The sequence below is a fragment of the Podarcis gaigeae genome, assembly GCF_964106915.1.
Source record: "Podarcis gaigeae genome assembly, chromosome: 10".
Taxonomy (NCBI): Eukaryota; Metazoa; Chordata; class Lepidosauria; order Squamata; family Lacertidae; genus Podarcis; species Podarcis gaigeae.
In genome coordinates, this window is record NC_139686.1 from 9,067,833 (window position 1) to 9,085,538 (window position 17,706).

A 17,706-nucleotide genomic window follows, 5' to 3' on the forward strand; every position below is an offset into this window, starting at 1 on the left:
CTAGTTTGGCACTCTTACCTCCACACCACCATGTCATGGAGGGGGATGGCATTCACAATCCTTGATGGAGTGGCAGAAGCAGCAGTGAGGAGACAATGGAGCCAGAGGCAGACCGGGAAGAACATTGGCAGCATCATGCCAAAGGCCAACTCAATTTATTATTTTAATTATTGTGTTTCTATCCCACCTTTTTCTTCAAGGTGGCATACATACTTCCCCCCTCCTCATTGAGTCCTCACAAGAAGAAGAAGAAGAGTTTGGATTTGATATCCCGCTTTATCACTACCCGAAGGAGTCTCAAAGTGGCTAACATTCTCTAAATTATACAAATACATATCAAATAGTCCAAATATTCTGCCTAAATTATAATTTTTTTGATAGGACTTCTCATGCTTCAAGTTTGGGGGGGCTCTGATCATCTCATATCTCTGAAGAAGAAGAGTTTGAATTTGATATCCCGCCTTTCACTCCCTTTAAGGAGTCTCAAAGCGGCTAACATTCTCCTTTCCCTTCCTCCCCCACAACAAACACACTGTGAGGTGAGTGGGGCTGAGAGACTTCAAGAAGTGTGACTGGCCCAAGGTCACCCAGCAGCTGCAGGTGGAGGAGTGGGGAAGCGAACCTGGTTCACCAGATTACGAGCCATTTCAGGGCCACCATATATCTTTGGGGTGGGGGCCAGGTAGAGGCCTGGTCCCCCAATGTCCACAAATTGCGAAGGGGAAACGTGGAGCTGACCGCAGCTCAACTCCAGTGGCCAGCTCCTTCCCTCCACCTCCTGTATGGCTGCTGTTTGACTCTGACTGCATCTCCTCCCAGTGTCCTGACATCCCATGTGTGAGGTCCACGCGCAACATTGGCTCGCCCAATCACCCTGGCAAACTGGTGTCTCCGATCCCAGCAGTTCCTCCACATTTAACATAGGGTGGCGCTTACTTTGTGAATTCCCTGCCTTGCTCATGTCTGCAAGGGAGCACAAAATTGTCACAGGTGAAGTTCCTGTGGCCGAAAAACCTAACCACCGAGTGAGTGGGGTGGGGTAATCATTTTGCAGTACTTCCTGCCCATATCTACGTGAGAATGAAAGGCTCGGAGACCACCAAGTCCACTTGATCCCAGCAAAGGGCATGTAAAGACCATGTAAAGAGAAAATGGAATCTGGTCCCCATGAAATGAATCACCCTTCACATCAAAGGGTATGAATACAGAAGAGACATCCTAGACACATAATTAAACAATGGTGGGTTGCATCCAGACTCATTTAGTCCAGCCCCACTGAAATCAATAAGGCTTCGGCCATGTTTAACTAGGCCCGTTGAGTTCAGTGGGACTTGAATTCAGCCAACTTCGTTTGCTCCGGTGCAAATAAATTGCAATAAAGAATGATCAGGTCGTTACGAATTTAACCTTGTCAGTTTTCTGCGTAGAGTTTTGGCAGAATTGACAGAGCTAAAGAGGAAAACCTCCCCACCCCCAACCTATAAATTCACACCATCTACATACTAAAGAGTAGAAGATCTTTTAGCTTGAGATGTTATCAGGTTTTTTTCCACTGGAACAAAACTGCAGCAGTGACAACCATAAAGACCTCCTTTCTTTGTGCTGAACATGACTCCAAAATAAACTCTTACACATATCTTCCTTAGGCTGCAATCTTTACCTGGGAGCAAGTCCCATTGAACTTAATGGGGCTTATGGCTGAGTAGACCTGCAGAGGATTGTACTGCGCAAATCTTTTTTACCAAGTTAAAGTAGTGCAGCTGCTCTGTGCCGGAGGGATGTTGCGTTTATCTTGCAGTGAATGAACAACTGAACCAAACGGGGGCCCATTCAGGTTTAATTCAGCATGAAAAAAATGCCTTGAGGAATGAATGGGCATGATAAATGGTGCCGGTTCCATTCTCCTGCTCATAGCGGTTTGTCACTCATTCACAGCAAGCTCACCTTTCTCTAGAGAAAGCAACTGATCTTATTTTATTTTCCCAGAATACCCAGGGCACTGCATGCTTTGGGGACAAGACCAAAAGGTGACCAACTCTCTCTCTGTGTGTGGAGGGGTGCCATTTTCTTCCAGAATGTTCCAGAATGACACACCTGGGAAATTGCCTGCCTGCAATTGCCTGCCTGCCAACCTGTCTATCATGCAAGCAAGCCATCAAAAACAAGGCTGCAATCCTAACCCCACTTAGAATCACAGAATTGTAGAACTGGAAGGGACCGTGAGGGTGATCTAGCCCCAACTTCCAGCAATGCAGGGATCCTGATCCACTGACCCATTGGGCTACTGGAAGTAAGTACCATTGAATCTAATAGGACTTACTCCTTAGTAGGCAAGCTCATCCCAGGAGACTACAAATTTGTTCATAAAAAGTCTGTGTGAAAACTCCCGTGCATTTGAGAATGTGCTCTTTCCAATGTGCACATTTTCCCGTGCAATTTTGCCAGTTGTTGTTGTTGTTTAGTCATTTAGTCGTGTCCAACTCTTTGTGATCCCGTGGACTAGAGCACGCCAGGCACTCCTGTCTTCCACTGCCTCCCGCAGTTTGGTCAGACTCATGTTTGTGGCTTCGAGAACACTGTCCAACCATCTCGTCCTCTGTCGTCCCCTTCTCCTTGTGCCCTCCATCTTTCCCAACATCAGGGTCTTTTCTAGGGAGTCTTCTCTTCTCATGAGGTGGCCAAAATATTGGAGCCTCAGCTTCAGGACCTGTCCTTCCAGTGAGCACTCAGGGCTGATTTCCTTAAGAATGGAGAGGTTTGATCTTCTTGCAGTCCATGGGACTCTCAAGAGTCTCCTCCAGCACCAGAATTCAAAAGCATCCATTCTTTGGCGATCAGCTTTCTTTATGGTCCAGCTCTCACTTCCATACATCACTACTGGGAAAACCATAGCTTTAACTATACGGACCTTTCTTGGCAAGGTGATGTCTCTGCTTTTTAGCAATTTTGCCTAGCGTTCACTTATTTTGCAAGCCATTTCCCTGGAACCCAATGCACTTCTGCGCATCATTATTTTCACCAATACCAACTGCCTTTTTGAACATACTTTTCACAAATAAGAACTTTTTTCCCCTTTTTTTGCATCCATTCTTTGGCTGGATAACTGCGTTGCAAAATTCAGAGAAAGTGCGGCTTCAGAAGGAGAGCTGTGTTTCGATTCGCGTTGAGAAGAGTGAATTTTGCAGGTTTGCATCGGAAAGGTGAACTAAATGAACTTCTCCAATGGCTCGATTAAGTGCAGAAAGTCCTCATATTAGGGGAGTTGTGGAAAAGACGAGTTAAGATGCTGCACGTTTGCAAATAGACTCAAGCGGCGTCATTTCTCTGCCTTCAAATTGTGCAACTACTGCCAGCGCTTTCCACCTCTGGGTGAAACTGGTCTGGAAAACAAGCTGTCCATCCTTTAATTAAACACCCACACCAGCCACACAGAGAGGACCAAAGGTATCTAATGGCACACTTGGCATCTAACATTACCTCTTTTGTATTCTGCACTCCTTGCTTAGAGTCTACCAGAGAGCCAGTGACTAAACGATCAGATGTCATGGACTGGCTGGATGCAGAGGAATGGTGAGAGGTACCAGCTGGGGAACCCCAAGGGAACTCCCAGGGGAAGAAGGCTCAGAGCCAGGGGATATGTGGTGGGGTGGCGGTTAGAGGGAGAAGAGGGAGCAGGTGGGGAGGAGGAGATGTCGAAGCTGAAGAGGCAACGGGGTTTAGTGAGCAGGGAGAGGCTGGGACAGAGAGCAGTCCAGAATCAGTGGCAGGAGAGGAAGGGGGCCAGGAGACAGGGATGAGACAGGTTGCCGAAGAAGCCAGGGCACGGGGAGGCAACCTAAGGCCCATGAGGTTGTTTAACTGGCCCCCGAGCCACCCCGGAACTGAGACAACCACTCAGTGAGTCCCCGTACACTGCGCTAAACCGGAGCAGCACAGTGTGGGGACTCGCTTCCATGGTGCTGGAGCGTCTGAGCATGCTCAGATGCCAAAAATCACGTTTGCACAGGCGCAGATGCTGGAAATTGTGGCCACACGGGCTCATGCGCATGCACGATCTGGCCCATGGAGGGAACCACGCCATGTCCCAATACCCTCTAGAATTAAGAAAACATCCCCACGTTGCCAGCTGACTTGATGCAAGTGAAATTTGAACTCAGGGCTGGGACATTCTGCTTCCACAACACCCCTGGTCTCAAAACACACACACACACACACACACACACACACACACACACACACGTGTTTTTAACTGGAGGACATTAAAGCAAAGCCAATGAATATCTAACCGTGAAGATACACAAAATGAGAGGGTTTAAGGTCAGCGAGAAGGAGGAGGATTGGATTGAGAAGATATTGAATTATTTGGGCAGATTTGAACAATTTAGGGCAATTAAAATGTTAAAAGTTAAACAAACCTTGTGGAGGGAGGAGTGTTAATGTATATAGAATTGTACGTATGGTTGATTTGAATATGTTATTCTTGATTATGTATACCCAATGTATCAGCCACCTGGGGGGGGTCTCATTGTTTGTGTTTTGGTTGTTGGTAAAATACAGCAACAACAACAACAACAACAACAACAACAACAACAACAACAACAACAACAATAATAATAATAATAATAATAATAAAGTGAAGCCAAGCTGCTCAGAGGTGGGTTCTGCACACTGATGGGAAAGAGGAATCATTTCTTCTCCACCCCACCCCCCAATCCTATTTATTCCTATACCTTGGGGGAGCCAGTGTCTTTTCTTTGAGAAAAAACTGTGCTGGTACCAAGGGCGCTGACTTGCCTCCTACATTGCAGGGGCTCATCATGTGACGCGCCAGGTATTTATTTATTTATTTATTTATTTATTTATTTATTTATACCCTGCCCATCTGGCTGGGCTTCCCCAGCCACTCTTGGCGGCTTCCAATCAAATATTAAAATACTGTAATACCACAAACATTAAAAGCTTCCCTAAACAGAGCTGTCTTCAGATGTCTTCTAAAAGTCTGGTAGTTGTTGTTCTCTTTGACATCTGGTGGGAGGGCGTTCCACAGGGCGGGCGCCACTACCGAGAAGGCCCCCTGCCTGGTTCCCTGTAACTTGACTTCTCACAGTGACGGAACCTCCAGAAGGCCCTCGGAGCTGGACCTCAGTGTTCGGGTACAGCGATGGGGGTGGAGACGCTCTTTCAGGTATACTGGACCGAGGCTGTTTAGGGCTTTAAAGGTCAGCACCGACACTTTGAATTGTGCTCGGAAACATACTGGGAGCCAATGTAGGTCTTTCAGGACTGGTGTTATACCGTCTTGGCGGCCGCTCCCAGTCACCAGTCTAGCTGCCGCATTCTGGATTAGTTGTAGTTTCCAGGTGACCTTCAAAGGTAGCCCCACGTAGAGAGCATTGCAGTAGTCCAAGCGAAAGATAACCAGAGCATGCACCACTCTGGTGAGACAGTCCGCGGGTAGGTAGAGTCTCAGCCTGCGTACCAGATGGAGCTGTTAGACAGCTGCCCTGGACACGGATTTGACCTGCGCCTCCATGGACAGCTGTGAGTCCAAAATGACTCCCAGGCTGCGCATCTGGTCCTTCAGGGGCACAGTTACCCCATTCAGGACCAGGGAGTCCTCCATACCCGCCCACCTCCTGTCCCCCAAAACAGTACTTCTGTCTTGTCAGGATTCAACCTCAATCTGTTAGCCACCATCCTCCAACCACTCATCATGTCCCACCCCCCACCTAGTGCACGATGCCAGTGCTGGCATGCTGGCTGGGTAATGCGGAGCACGGAACTGGTCTCCGCACTTGGCTTTCTCCTCCCTGTGCGACATGGTGGGGAGAAGGCCGTGGAGCAGGCCACAGGGTTTTGGGGGAGCCCAGCCCCCTCCCTGATTTCTTTGGGGGGGCTGAAGACCCCTCAGCCCACACCAGTTGGTGTCCCTGCCCAGTACTGCATACAGCTGAGTACACCCAGGAAAAAACAAAGCACTGTGGGGTGAACAAAGGCATTAAACATTCAGCTTTTTGTGTGTGTGTGTCTGTAGGTTTCTCATTCAAACAGATCCGTTTCCTGGAACGGCTGACTCTCCGCCTGTAAGTTTCCTGCTCCAACCACACACTGACACTCTCTCAACTTTCTGCCACCTAACTGTCACACTTAATTCGAGGTGCTGGGAGCCAGCCCATCTAGTGGGTCTTAAAGGAAGCAGTGCTCCTGTGCCAACACTGGTGCCACTCAGAATTAGGCCACCAGAATCAGAACGCTGGAGAATTAGGGAAGAGCCACAGAGCATCATCTTCACATGCATAATGTCACAGGTTCAGTCCCCGGCAGCTCCAGTTAGGGCTAGGAACAGCTTCTATCCTAAATTCTGGAAAGCCACTGAGCTACAAGGACGCCAACGGCCTGATTCATTATAAGGCAGGATCCTATTTTCTAAGACGCCACACTCCTCCCCAAACAACTCAAACCTATGAAACCTAACTTAGACATTTTTCAGTTTGTTTACTGGAAATGCTTACGGAGCTGTCTTTCCACTCGAAACCGAATGTTCAATGGGGTCATAGATCAATATGAAAATTGATAAAACAACGAGCATAAATCAACACGGTGAAACAATAAGAGCCGCAGTCCCAGAAACATGGACAGACAAATCTGTCAGTTTTGCTTTCTCTCTGCTTCTCGTTTTTTCAAAACATCGGTAAGGCCACATTTCCAGATCAGTTTGCAGTGAAAAGAAGTTAACATGTAAATTCATCAGCATTTTCACAAAGATTTCCCCTAATGCATATAGTTTGCATGCAATTTTGTCCAACACACACATTTCTGCAAATCAATTTTCCCATATATGATGCTTTTCTGTGTGCTCTTTTTTTCATTAACATATGCATCTATACACACACTTTATCCTAATTCAGGGTATTCATAATGAAGTATACAGTTTCAACACACTATAAATGGAAGCTGTATACTTCATTATGAATCGCCCTGTATATGCACTTGTCCACACAATGCTTGGCCGAAGAACTGAATTACAAAATTCAGAAAAGTGTGGATTTCAAAGGAGGTTGTGTTTTGCTTCAAGTGGTATTTTGAATTAGGCAGGTTCACCTTTACACGTTAACCAAATCAAATTTATTCCCCATCCCTACCAGGAACACACCATGAGTTCAGAAGTCCTAAATTGGCCTGTACTTGCAGATGCTTTTCCAAATAAAAAATTGCTTAGCAGGCAGCATTGAGCAAGGTGCAAAACGGATCTCTTTGAGGAAGGGCATCCCACCAATAAGAGCAAAAAGTCAACAAGTTTTGGTATTTTTGCCACCAGTTATCTCTCTAGACGTCCTTTTGAGATGGTGACCTGGTCTCCAACTTTGCAAAGGCCAGTTTTTGATCTTGAAGGGCTGTCAAAAGATAGTCTGTTCAAGGTCTGGTTTAAAGAGAAATAACCTCGAAGCAGCCCTCCCACACCGGAAAGCAGACTGAGCAGTCCATGGCTCAGCTGACTAATAATAATAATAATAATAATAATAATAATAATAATAATAAACCTCTCCATTCTCAAGGAAATCAGCCCGGAGTGCTCACTGGAAGGACAGATCGTGAAGCTGAGGCTCCAATACTTTGGCCACCTCATGAGAAGAGAAGACTCCCTGGGAAAGACCCTGATGTTGGGAAAGATGGAGGGCACAAGGAGAAGGGGGCGACAGAGGACGAGATGGTTGGACAGTGTTCTCGAGGCTACCAGCATGAGTCGGACCAAACTGCGGGAGGCAGTGGAAGACAGGAGTTCCTGGCATGCTCTGGTCCATGGGGTCACGAAGAGTTGGACATGACTAAACGACTAAACAACAACAACAATTTATTATTTGTACCCCGCCCATCTGGCTGGGTTTCCCCAGACACTCTGGGCTGCTTCCAACAAAGATTAAAAATACATTAAAATGTCACACATTAAAAACTTCCCACAACAGCAGCTCACTTCCTAATTGACTGCCATTGCTGCTTTTCCCTCTGGCATTTACACAACGGCAACTGCCCACGAGTGACACAAGCGGCGTTCTAACACAGACACAACAAATTACACCATCCTGACTTCCGCGTCCAGATTCTCCAACTTACACACTGAATACAGAAGGACCATCTACAGAGTTGTAACTAGAGATAGGGGAGAAACATGATTCAGTTGGTAGTTAAAGGTCAGCCGGTTTAATTTGCACTGTTGGAAACAATGCATAAACCTAAACACAGCTGGATTTTGCAACACAGTTCTTCAGTCAAGTGATGTGTGCAAATATTGGGGGGAAAGTGTGGAATGCATATATCTGTGATAACTGCATGCAAAGTGCATTACGTTAAGGAAACCTCTTTGCCCGAAATCCATAATTTAGGCAAAAATCGCATAGGGAAAATGGGCATGTTAGGAGAAATCCACACTTAAATGCTGATGAATTCTCATGGGGGTAAAAAACAACAACTGCTACTTTGAAGAAGAATGGGGACTTTTTACAAAAGTACTTAAAAAGACAACAAAATGAATTGGACTCCTTGGCAGGTTTTGAATCAACATACACAAATTTAGTGTTTGGTAACGTGGTAGATAGATAATATAAGGAGTGAAATAATTTTATAATATGCAGGGAGTGACGTGTGTTGAGAAATCAGAGAGAGGAGCTCAGGAAAGTCTTGTGGGGGGAAGGAGGGGTTTGATGGGGAATGGGGGGTGGGCGAAGGGGGAAATAATGAATATGATAAGTTTTCATATACTGTTATGTGGAAATTGTTAATAAAAAAATTATATATATATATATAAACAACTGGCAAACTGGTGTGGAGATGTGGAGAGCTGAATTTGATACTGGAAAAATGAGAAACAGATCTGAAATTGACTGATTTCTCCATGCCTGGTGTCAACTTAAGGCTCTGAGATTGCACATCCAACACAGCATTTCCAACTTCTCACCATGTGATCTGCTCCTGTTCCTTTTCACAGAGTTCTGCTGTTGGCGCTTTCTTCCCATGGCACAAAGCCAACCCTAGCCACCTGCCCGTCGAACTGCTGTTGAAAGGGCAGAGGGACCGGCTTAAAAGTTGGCAACCCCAGCTCACTTCTGAGCCTCAAATAACTGTGCAGCGCTGGCAAGTTGCTGCTTCGGCCCTGGGCAAGAAAAGCACTTATAGAAAGAGGAAAGCCTTTGCCATTTGAGATCTGGCCTTGCGAGGCCTGGCAGACGAGGGCAGGCACAGAATAAGCTTGCCAGTTTATAAAGGGGGACCACCACCCCATTCGGCCCAGCCTTTCACTAAGGTTTGTAACCTGAAGAGGAGAAAAAAAACAAAACACTTTTCCTGGTGTGGAGCTGAAACAACCCCTTGCTTTTCGTCGCTGTGAAAAGAGACAGCAGAAATGGATGTTCAAAAGTGACAAAATGCTGTCAAGGGGTGGTGGCGGTGGGGAAGTGTGGGTTACAGCCAGCCAAGTTATACTCCGAGTAGACCCAGTAAGATGAATGAGCCTAAGTTAGTCACGTCTAATAACATCCACGGAAGTGAGAGCTGGACCATAAAGAAGGCTGATCGCCGAAGAATGGATGCTTTTGAATTCTGGTGCTGGAGGAGACTCTTGAGAGTCCCATGGACTGCAAGAAGATCAAACCTATCCATTCAGAAGGAAATCAGCCCTGAGTGCTCACTGGAAGGACAGATCCTGAAGCTGAGGCTCCAAGACTTTGGCCACCTCATGGGAAGAGAAGACTCCCTGGAAAAGACCCTGATGTTGGGAAAGATGGAGGGCACAAGGAGAAGGGAACAACAGAGGACAAGATGGTTGGACAGTGTTCTCGAAGCTACCAGCATGAGTTTGACCAAACTGCGGGAGGCAGTGGAAGACAGGAGTGCCTGGCTTGCTCTGGTCCATGGGGTCACGAAGAGGCGGACACGACTAAACGATTAAACAACAACAACAACAACATCCACAGGTCTACTCTGTGATTGATAGCTTGGTCGGTAGAGCACGAGACTCTTAAGCGCAGGGTTGTGGTCGAGCCCCACGTTGGGCAAAAGATTCCTGCATTGAAGCGGGTTGGACTAGATGACCCTCGGGGTCCCTTCCAACTTTACAATTCTATGTTTCTACGAGCAAGACGAGGACTGTATACACCCTATTTCTCTCCTCTGACACACACACACACACACACACACACATATTCACTGCAAGCTTAGACAGCCTACAAAAGTTCCAGGGGGAAAATATTCTGCCTCTCCACGGCTCCCCATTCCCCCCCATACCTGATCTCCAAGTTGCGCCCTCCTTCCTTTTCCCCCCGTCCTGCCTGCTTCAGCCAGTGCACTCTCAAGAAGTTCAGTTCGAGTTGTGACTGCTGCTGTCTCCTCTTCCTCCTTCTCCTGCTGCTGCTACAGCTGCCGCTTTCAGTTACCCACACGGCCACCCACACAGCCGCCGCCACCTGACTGCTGCCGTCGCTGCCCGGGGCACAGAGATGGAATTCAAGAGGACGCAGGGAGCCTGCTGTGAGAGGACGCGGTGCCAGCAAGCTGGGGCTCCCCTAGGGAATTCTCCACATTTCCACATCCGTTTGCGGGGTGTGTGTGTGTAGAGACCTCATCCTGAAAACTCACCGTCATATGGGTGCAAATTTCTCCTAAGATCGACAAACCCTCACATGCAATATTGCCAAATGCACACTCATTTTCGCAAAGGAATTCCCCCCTAATGCAACACATTTTCCTGGGTTATCTTCACCAATATGTGCCTTTGAATGCACATTGTCTTTTTGGACTGAAAAACTGCACCGAATATTCGGCGACAGGCGGATTTTGAAGGACGACTGCGTTTCGGCACGTCTACTGTTTTGAAAAGTGCAAACCAGGTAAAGGTAAAGGGACCCCTGACCATTAGGTCCAGTTACGGATGACTCTGGGGTTGCAGCGCTCCTCTCGCTTTATTGGCCGAGGGAGTCGGTGAACAGCTTCTGGGTCATGTGGCAAGCATGACTAAGCCGCTTCTGGTGAACCAGAGCAGCGCACGGAAATACCGTTTACCTTCCTGCCAGAGCGGTACCTATTTATCTACTTGCACTTTAATGTGCACTTTAATGTGCTAGGTTGGCAGGAGCAGGGACTGAGCAACAGGAGCTCACCCCGTCATGGGGATTTGAACCGCCGACCTTCTGATCGGCAAGTCCTAGGCTCTGTGGTTTAACCCACAGCGTCACCCACGTCCAAATTCAAACCAGGTAGTTTTGCCTTTTAAATGCAACCTGGCTCGAATCTCTTCCTCTCCCTTGGGCTCCCCCTTCTAGCCTTTTCGAAATAGGAGAAATGAGACGGGTTCCTCTTCTACAACTCCTCCCTCCTCTGCCCCCCCCCCCCAAGTTACCATAATGCCATGCTTGGAAACACTTGAGTTTGTACACATAGGCTGGAAATAAATTTTTTAAAAAATGGCTGACAGTGGACAAATTAGACATTATTGCTCAAAGTGTGTTATCTATTTATTTATTTGAGTCAATTTATGAAGCTCTTCCAATTTCTCAAAGTGATTTCGCGGTTAAAGTGAGCCACAAGAAGAGCAGTTCGAGACAGTTTTGTGTATGGAAACAATTCAAAACAGCACCCTCTGTTTTTTAAAAAAGGTTTCAAATCCAATACAGATACGATGTGTGTGTGTGTGTGTGTGTGTGTGTGTGTGTGTGTTGCTTTCCACAAAGAAGTATCATAGAACTGTAGAACTGTTAAGTTAGAAGGGGCTTTCAGTGTCATCTAGTCCGACCCCCTGCAATGGAACTTACAAGCCCATAAAGTACAAAAAGAGTACGAAAATTCAAAAACAAATGCCAAAAAAAAAATACAACGAAAAACCAATTTGATCTAAAAAGTGCTCACCCAACGGTATTTTAAAAGGCATGAATCCTACCCTGCCGACCAGAAACAGGTTGAAAATCATACTGCAGTATGATCCTAAATAGCAACCGAAAGCCTGGACAAACAGGAATACAGTGGTACCTCGGGTTACAGATTCCACTAACCCAGTGGTTACCTCAGGTTACAGACGCTTCAGGTTACAGGTGCTTCAGCTTACAGACTCCACTAACTCAGAAATAGTACCTCAGGTTAAGAGCTTTGCTTCAGGATGAGAACAGAAATCGTGCGGCGGCAGTGGGAGGCCCCATTAGCTAAAGTGGTACCTCAGGTTAAGAACAGTTTCAGGTTAACAACAGACTTCCGGAACGAATTATGTTCTTAACCCGAGGTACCACTGTATCTTGGTCTGGCATCTCAATGCTGGCATAGGATGCTGCTTTTTCCAAAGTCAGAAAATTGGTCCGTCTAGCTCATTGCAGCCTACAGCAACGACCTCCCACCTGTTCGGACCCAAAACGCACCTTTGACTCCCAATCTGCAACATGTAAGTTACACTTACACATAGTTTCACTTTTGATTTATTTTTCATTCCATTAATGATTCACCTTATTGAATCCTCAAATGGAAATTCACAGAGGAACGTATATCGTACAGTGGTACCTCAGGTTACATACGCTTCAGGTTACATACGCTTCAGGTTACAGGCTCCGCTAACCCAGAAATAGTGCTTCAGGTTAAGAACTTTGCTTCAGGATGAGAACAGAAATTGTTCTCCGGCGGCGCGGCGGCAGCAGGAGGCCCCATTAGCTAAAGTGGTGCTTCAGGTTAAGAACAGTTTCAGGTTAAGAATGGACCTCTGGAACGAATTAAGTACTTAACCCGAGGTACCACTGTATTTCATTAGCATTGCTATTAAATGTGATCCCTGGTGGTGCAGCAACAAAACTGCTAGCGCATTTGCAAAGCGAAGCAGGGACTGGTCTGGTTTCAAATTGGATGAGGGACATGCGTGTTGAGATTGCTGCATTGCAGGGGGTTGGACTAGATGACCCTGAGGGGAGACCCTTCAAACTTTACAGTTCTGTGATTCTGCGACTGAATCCAGCAGTTTGGCAGGAGAAAGGTATGAACATGTGTCTGGCTAGAAATCCAACAGAAACTCGTTTCCGGCAAGTCTTGCCCCCCATGAAGCAGTTGCTGAGACTGGAGGTCCCCACATGCCCATAGCTGGCATAGAGATGCACCTGTTGGATTTCCCCCCTGCTATACCACTACTTAGGGACGCAGGTGGCACTGTGGTCTAAACCACAGAGCCTAGGACTTGCCGATCAGAAGGTCGGCTGTTCGAATCCCCAAGACGAGGTGAGCTCCCATTGCTCAGTCCCTGCTCCTGCCAACCTAGCAGTTTGAAAGCACGTCAAAGTGCAAGTAGATAAATAGGTACCACTCTGGCGGGAATGTAAATGGTGTTTCCGTGCACTGCTCTGGTTCGTGAGAAGCGGCTTAGTCCTGCTGGCCACATGACCCGGAAGCTGTACGCCGGCTCCCTCGGCCAATAAAGCAAGATGAGCGCCCCAACCCCAGAGTCGGCCACCACTGGACCTAATGGTCAGGGGTCCTTTTACCTTTATATCACTACCTAATTGAAGCCATGGGCATTCGTCCAGAAAAAGACATGAGCAGGCTGCAATAAGCAGCAAACAAACTCTTCCTTGCATCATGGATATCTAGGTCATATAGTTTCCAAGACTTTAATTATTCACCTGCCGAATTCAGCAATGCAGGTCATTAATTCCTAATGATTATCATAACCCCTTATTATCTTACATACCTCTTCCAGTATTCTGTGGGGACAGCATTTCCAGAAAACATTTCAAATTTGCTAATTGTTTTAATGATGACAACGATTAAGGTTTCATATAATAATAGCATGATTGCTCCTCACTGCTTTCTCCAAATCTTCTCCCCAAACATTATTGCCTTTTGCAAGAGCAAATTCCTTACTTTTAACTAGGCACAGTGTGAAAAGGCATTTTCTTTTGTCTGCCCTGCATCTTCCAATTGGAAAAAGATGCACAGTTTTCATCTCCTGGCCTGTTGAATGTTAGGCCAGACAAAAACATCCAAGCAGAGCCCACACCTCCAGGTTTCAATTTCGGAAGCTCCACACAAATCTCCCTATGACGTAGCAGGGAAGTGAGTGCCAGTTTGGTGTAGTGGCGAGACTGTCAGTCCAGGAGCCTGGGATTTGACCAGGGTTCAAATCCCCACTCACAACACAAAATTCCCTGGGCAACCTTGGGCCAGTCCTTGCCTCTCAGCCTGACCTACCTCACAGGGTTGTGATGGGGATTAAATGAGAAGGAAGAGAACCTTGGAGGAGAAAGTGGGATATTAATGCAATACATAAATAAAAAATTAATAAGTGAGCACACTGTGTCTTATCTTTAAAAGCTTGGCAGGCATGGCGTGGAAGCTGTTGGGACATCTTTGTTGCTTCCATCTAGTCTTCAACGTCTTGCCTGATTCCTGAACTCCTGAATCATGACTCCTCCAGGGCTCTGTGTCTGCTGCCAAGCCTGTCCTGCTCCTTGACTGAAGAAAGCTCTCTTTCTTACGTGTAAGAGCCTCTGTATGCTTGTACAGTGGTACCTCTGGTTGCGAACGGGATCCGTTCCGGAGGCCCGTTCGCAACATGAAAAGAGCGCAACCTGAAGCACCGTATCTGTGCATGCGCGAAGTGTGATTTAGTGCTTCTGCGCATGCGCGAGCAGCAAAACCCGGAAGTAACCCTTTCCTGTACTTCCGGGTCGCCGCGGGACATAACCTGAAAGAACGTAACATGAAGCAAACGTAACATGAGGTATGATTGTATTGTGGAGGAGGCAGAAGATGCAGCAAAACAGAGAAGTTCTGGTGAAGCTATACCACGATGAACCACAATCTAGAAAAAAAGGGAAATGGGAGGTTCAACCAGAAAATGTCCTTATTTAGTGCAGACCCAGACGGGAAAGATTATGAAAAAAGATTGACAGGAGAATGAATGAATGATAGGACTGTGCACACTCCGATGTGATCCATTTGGAGCTCAGCCCTTATGTTTAATTGGGGTTTAAAGAAGGAGATTCTGTGTTGGGCGATTTTGGTTTGATATCTGGGCTTCGGTTGCACAGCCCTAGTAAATGACACAAGGCAATATGTATTGCATCGCTCTCGTGGCTGTGAAGTTTTGTGTATGAGACGCTGATTGGCTGATTGTATCAGGAATGCTCAGTTTACAGGGAACCATTGCAGTCCAGTTACTATGAGCGAAGGGGAAGTTGTCAGTTTGCCTGGTATTAGAGCCTCACAGAGGGACCCACCGAGGCTTAGGAATCTAAGTGATGGGGGGCCCTCAGGTGTAACGGAAGGGCACAGGGCAGAAGATGGAGTGAGAAAGAGGAACCGGAAAGAAGGGTGTGTGGAGAATGAAGAGTAAGGAAAATGGCAGGTGGGTGGGGAACTGAGGAAAGAAGGGGCTCAGCATTGTTTAAAGTCCAGAAAAGACTCAGGCTATTTTCTGTCCACATGATTTACATTCCATAAAATGCAGGTCTGTTGCATCTCATTTCTGCCCTAATCAGTAGTGGGGTTATTTCAATAAATTCTTTTAAAATAGTTCAGGCTGCTTGGGGAAGGTCCGTAGCTCAGCGGCAGAACATTTGTCTTGCATGTAGAAGGTGCAAGGTTCAATTTGCAGATCGGGTGGCGCTGTGGGTTAAACCACAGAGCCTAGGACTTGCCGATCGGAAGGTCGGCGGTTTATAAAAAAAAACAATAAAACTTGGTAGAGCATTTAAACGCATTGCTTTCTGATTTGCATGCGCCAGAGCATCTTGCCAATTAGTTTTTTAATGTGACTAATGCTTAATTAGCCTCAAGCCATTAAACGATGGCAAGATCCTCTGAGATGCTGCCTGAGCATAGCGGGGGTGTGGGGGTGTTAAAGGAGCTTTGTTCTTTAATGGGGAAATAATTGATAACAGCACCCAGAGCGATCAGAAGACATCTCCACACATGACAGTCCTGCTTCTGCTCATCCTGACCTCCGCTTCCCTTGACAGGCTGTTCAGACACAACGCCGTCGCTGTGGATTTAAGACGGGGCCGTTAATCACTGCGTTTCAGAGATTGCTAATTTGATTCTGGCAATTATTCAACCACTGCCTGTCAAAGAGGATTCAAAGATTGCCGATATCTATGCGGGTTTTAAAAAAACAAAAGCGGAGTGGACTCTTTGCCAACTTCTTTGCCTCTCAGGTGTTTTGGGCTATGATTCTGCCTAGAGCAAGCCAGCAATAAATCACACTGAGCACACTGGAGTTAACTCTTTGTTAGCAAAAACAGGATCTGCACAGGAGTGCCAGGCCTGATGAGCACAGCAGCTCCAGCAGGTCTTGCCCCCATGAGACTGAAAGTCCCTGCTTCCCCAGAGCTGCCCAGTTCCCCTCCTCTCTAAAGTTTCCCCCAAGCAATCTGAGACTGCGCCTGCGTGAAGCTAACTTCTCCGCCACCCTCTTCATGCCTCTGCTGGTCCTGGGAGACTGGGGAGTGGAGGGGGGAGCTTGTTGCAGTAGGAGGGGGAGACACTCAGGATGCTTCACCAGCCAGAATCCTCCCTGCCTCTTGACTTGTCTCCTTCCACATGCCTGCGCCAGCTTCTGCTTCTGCTTCTGCACTGATCTCTGCCACAGACTCTTCCTGCTCACTAAACCCTATTGCTTCTTCAGCTTCCTCCCCCCCAGTCTTCTCCCTCTGAGCACTCATTGCTGTCCCACAACTTCCCAGACTCTGAGCCTTCTTTGGGGGCAGAGAGGGATACCCACCCAAGGCCTAAGCCAAGGTTTCCCACATCTGAAATTTAGTAAAGTTGTGGCCTAATTTTAATCCGTAACTACTGTGCTGTGTCTTGTTTATCTGGGCCTAGGCTCCCGGGGGTGAGGGGTCTGCAGCTGGGCATGCAAATTCAGTAAATAATATAAAGAAAAGAATCATAGAATGGTAGAGTTGCACAGGACCCCAGTAATCATCTAGTCTAACTTCCTGAATGCATAATGTTCTACTTTTCAAGCCACCTAAGGGCTTCTCCACATCGCTGGTTGCCCTGCAGCTTTGCCCTGGGAATATCCGCAGTTTAGCGAGGAATTGCAACAAAGGTCAATTGAGTTTTCCATGAATTGTCATTTGTTCTGATTTAGTGCTAAAGAGCAGCAATGCTACTTAGACCTGTGTTTTCTAGGCATGAAACAAGCAGACATGCGAATGAGCCCTAAGTTGCTAGCCATCTCCAGATCTTCTGGGAGCAGAGCAGTGTTTGCGTACATTTCCTGGATGCGAAGGTTAATTCTGTGTCCAGGGCAGCTGTCTAACAGCTCCATCTGGTACGCAGGCTGAGACCCTCCCTGCGCGCAGACTGTCTCGCCAGAGTGGTGCATGCTCTGGTTATCTCCCACTTGGACTATTGCAATGTGCTCTGCATGGGGCTACCTTTGAAGGTGACCCGGAAACTGCAATTAATCCAGAATGCGGCAGCTAGACTGGTGACTGGGAGTGGCTGCCAGGACCACATAACACTGTCTTGAAAGACTTACATTGGCTCCCAGTACATTTCCAAGCACAATTCAAAGTGTTGGTGCTGACCTTGAAAGCCCTAAACAGCATCGGTCCAGTATATCTGAAGGAGCGTCTCCACCCCCATCGTTCTACCCGGACACTGAGGTCCAGCGCCGAGGGCCTTCTGGCAGTTCGCTCACTGTGAGAAGTGAGGTTGCAGGGAACCAGGCAGAGGGCCTTC

The 17,706-nt window shown here is 47.1% G+C and overlaps 1 protein-coding gene and 1 long non-coding RNA gene across 4 annotated transcripts in view; both read right to left on the reverse strand.

Annotated features, from left to right (window-relative positions):
* The window catches only part of PRKCQ (protein kinase C theta), a 56,712-nt gene extending 46,251 nt beyond the window's left edge, over nucleotides 1-10,461 (reverse strand). For all 3 annotated transcript variants that reach the window (XR_014555586.1, XM_083700281.1, XM_083700280.1), the window contains exon 1: nucleotides 10,279-10,461. The gene's annotated coding sequence lies outside the window, so the exon portion shown is untranslated. The remainder of the gene's footprint in view (nucleotides 1-10,278) is intronic.
* Nucleotides 1-13,437, reverse strand: part of LOC310826294 — a 204,687-nt gene extending 191,250 nt beyond the window's left edge. Inside the window, exon 1 of the long non-coding RNA XR_014555698.1 lies at nucleotides 13,319-13,437. This is a non-coding gene — a long non-coding RNA (uncharacterized lncRNA). The remainder of the gene's footprint in view (nucleotides 1-13,318) is intronic.
* Nucleotides 13,438-17,706: the final 4,269 nt, after the last annotated feature.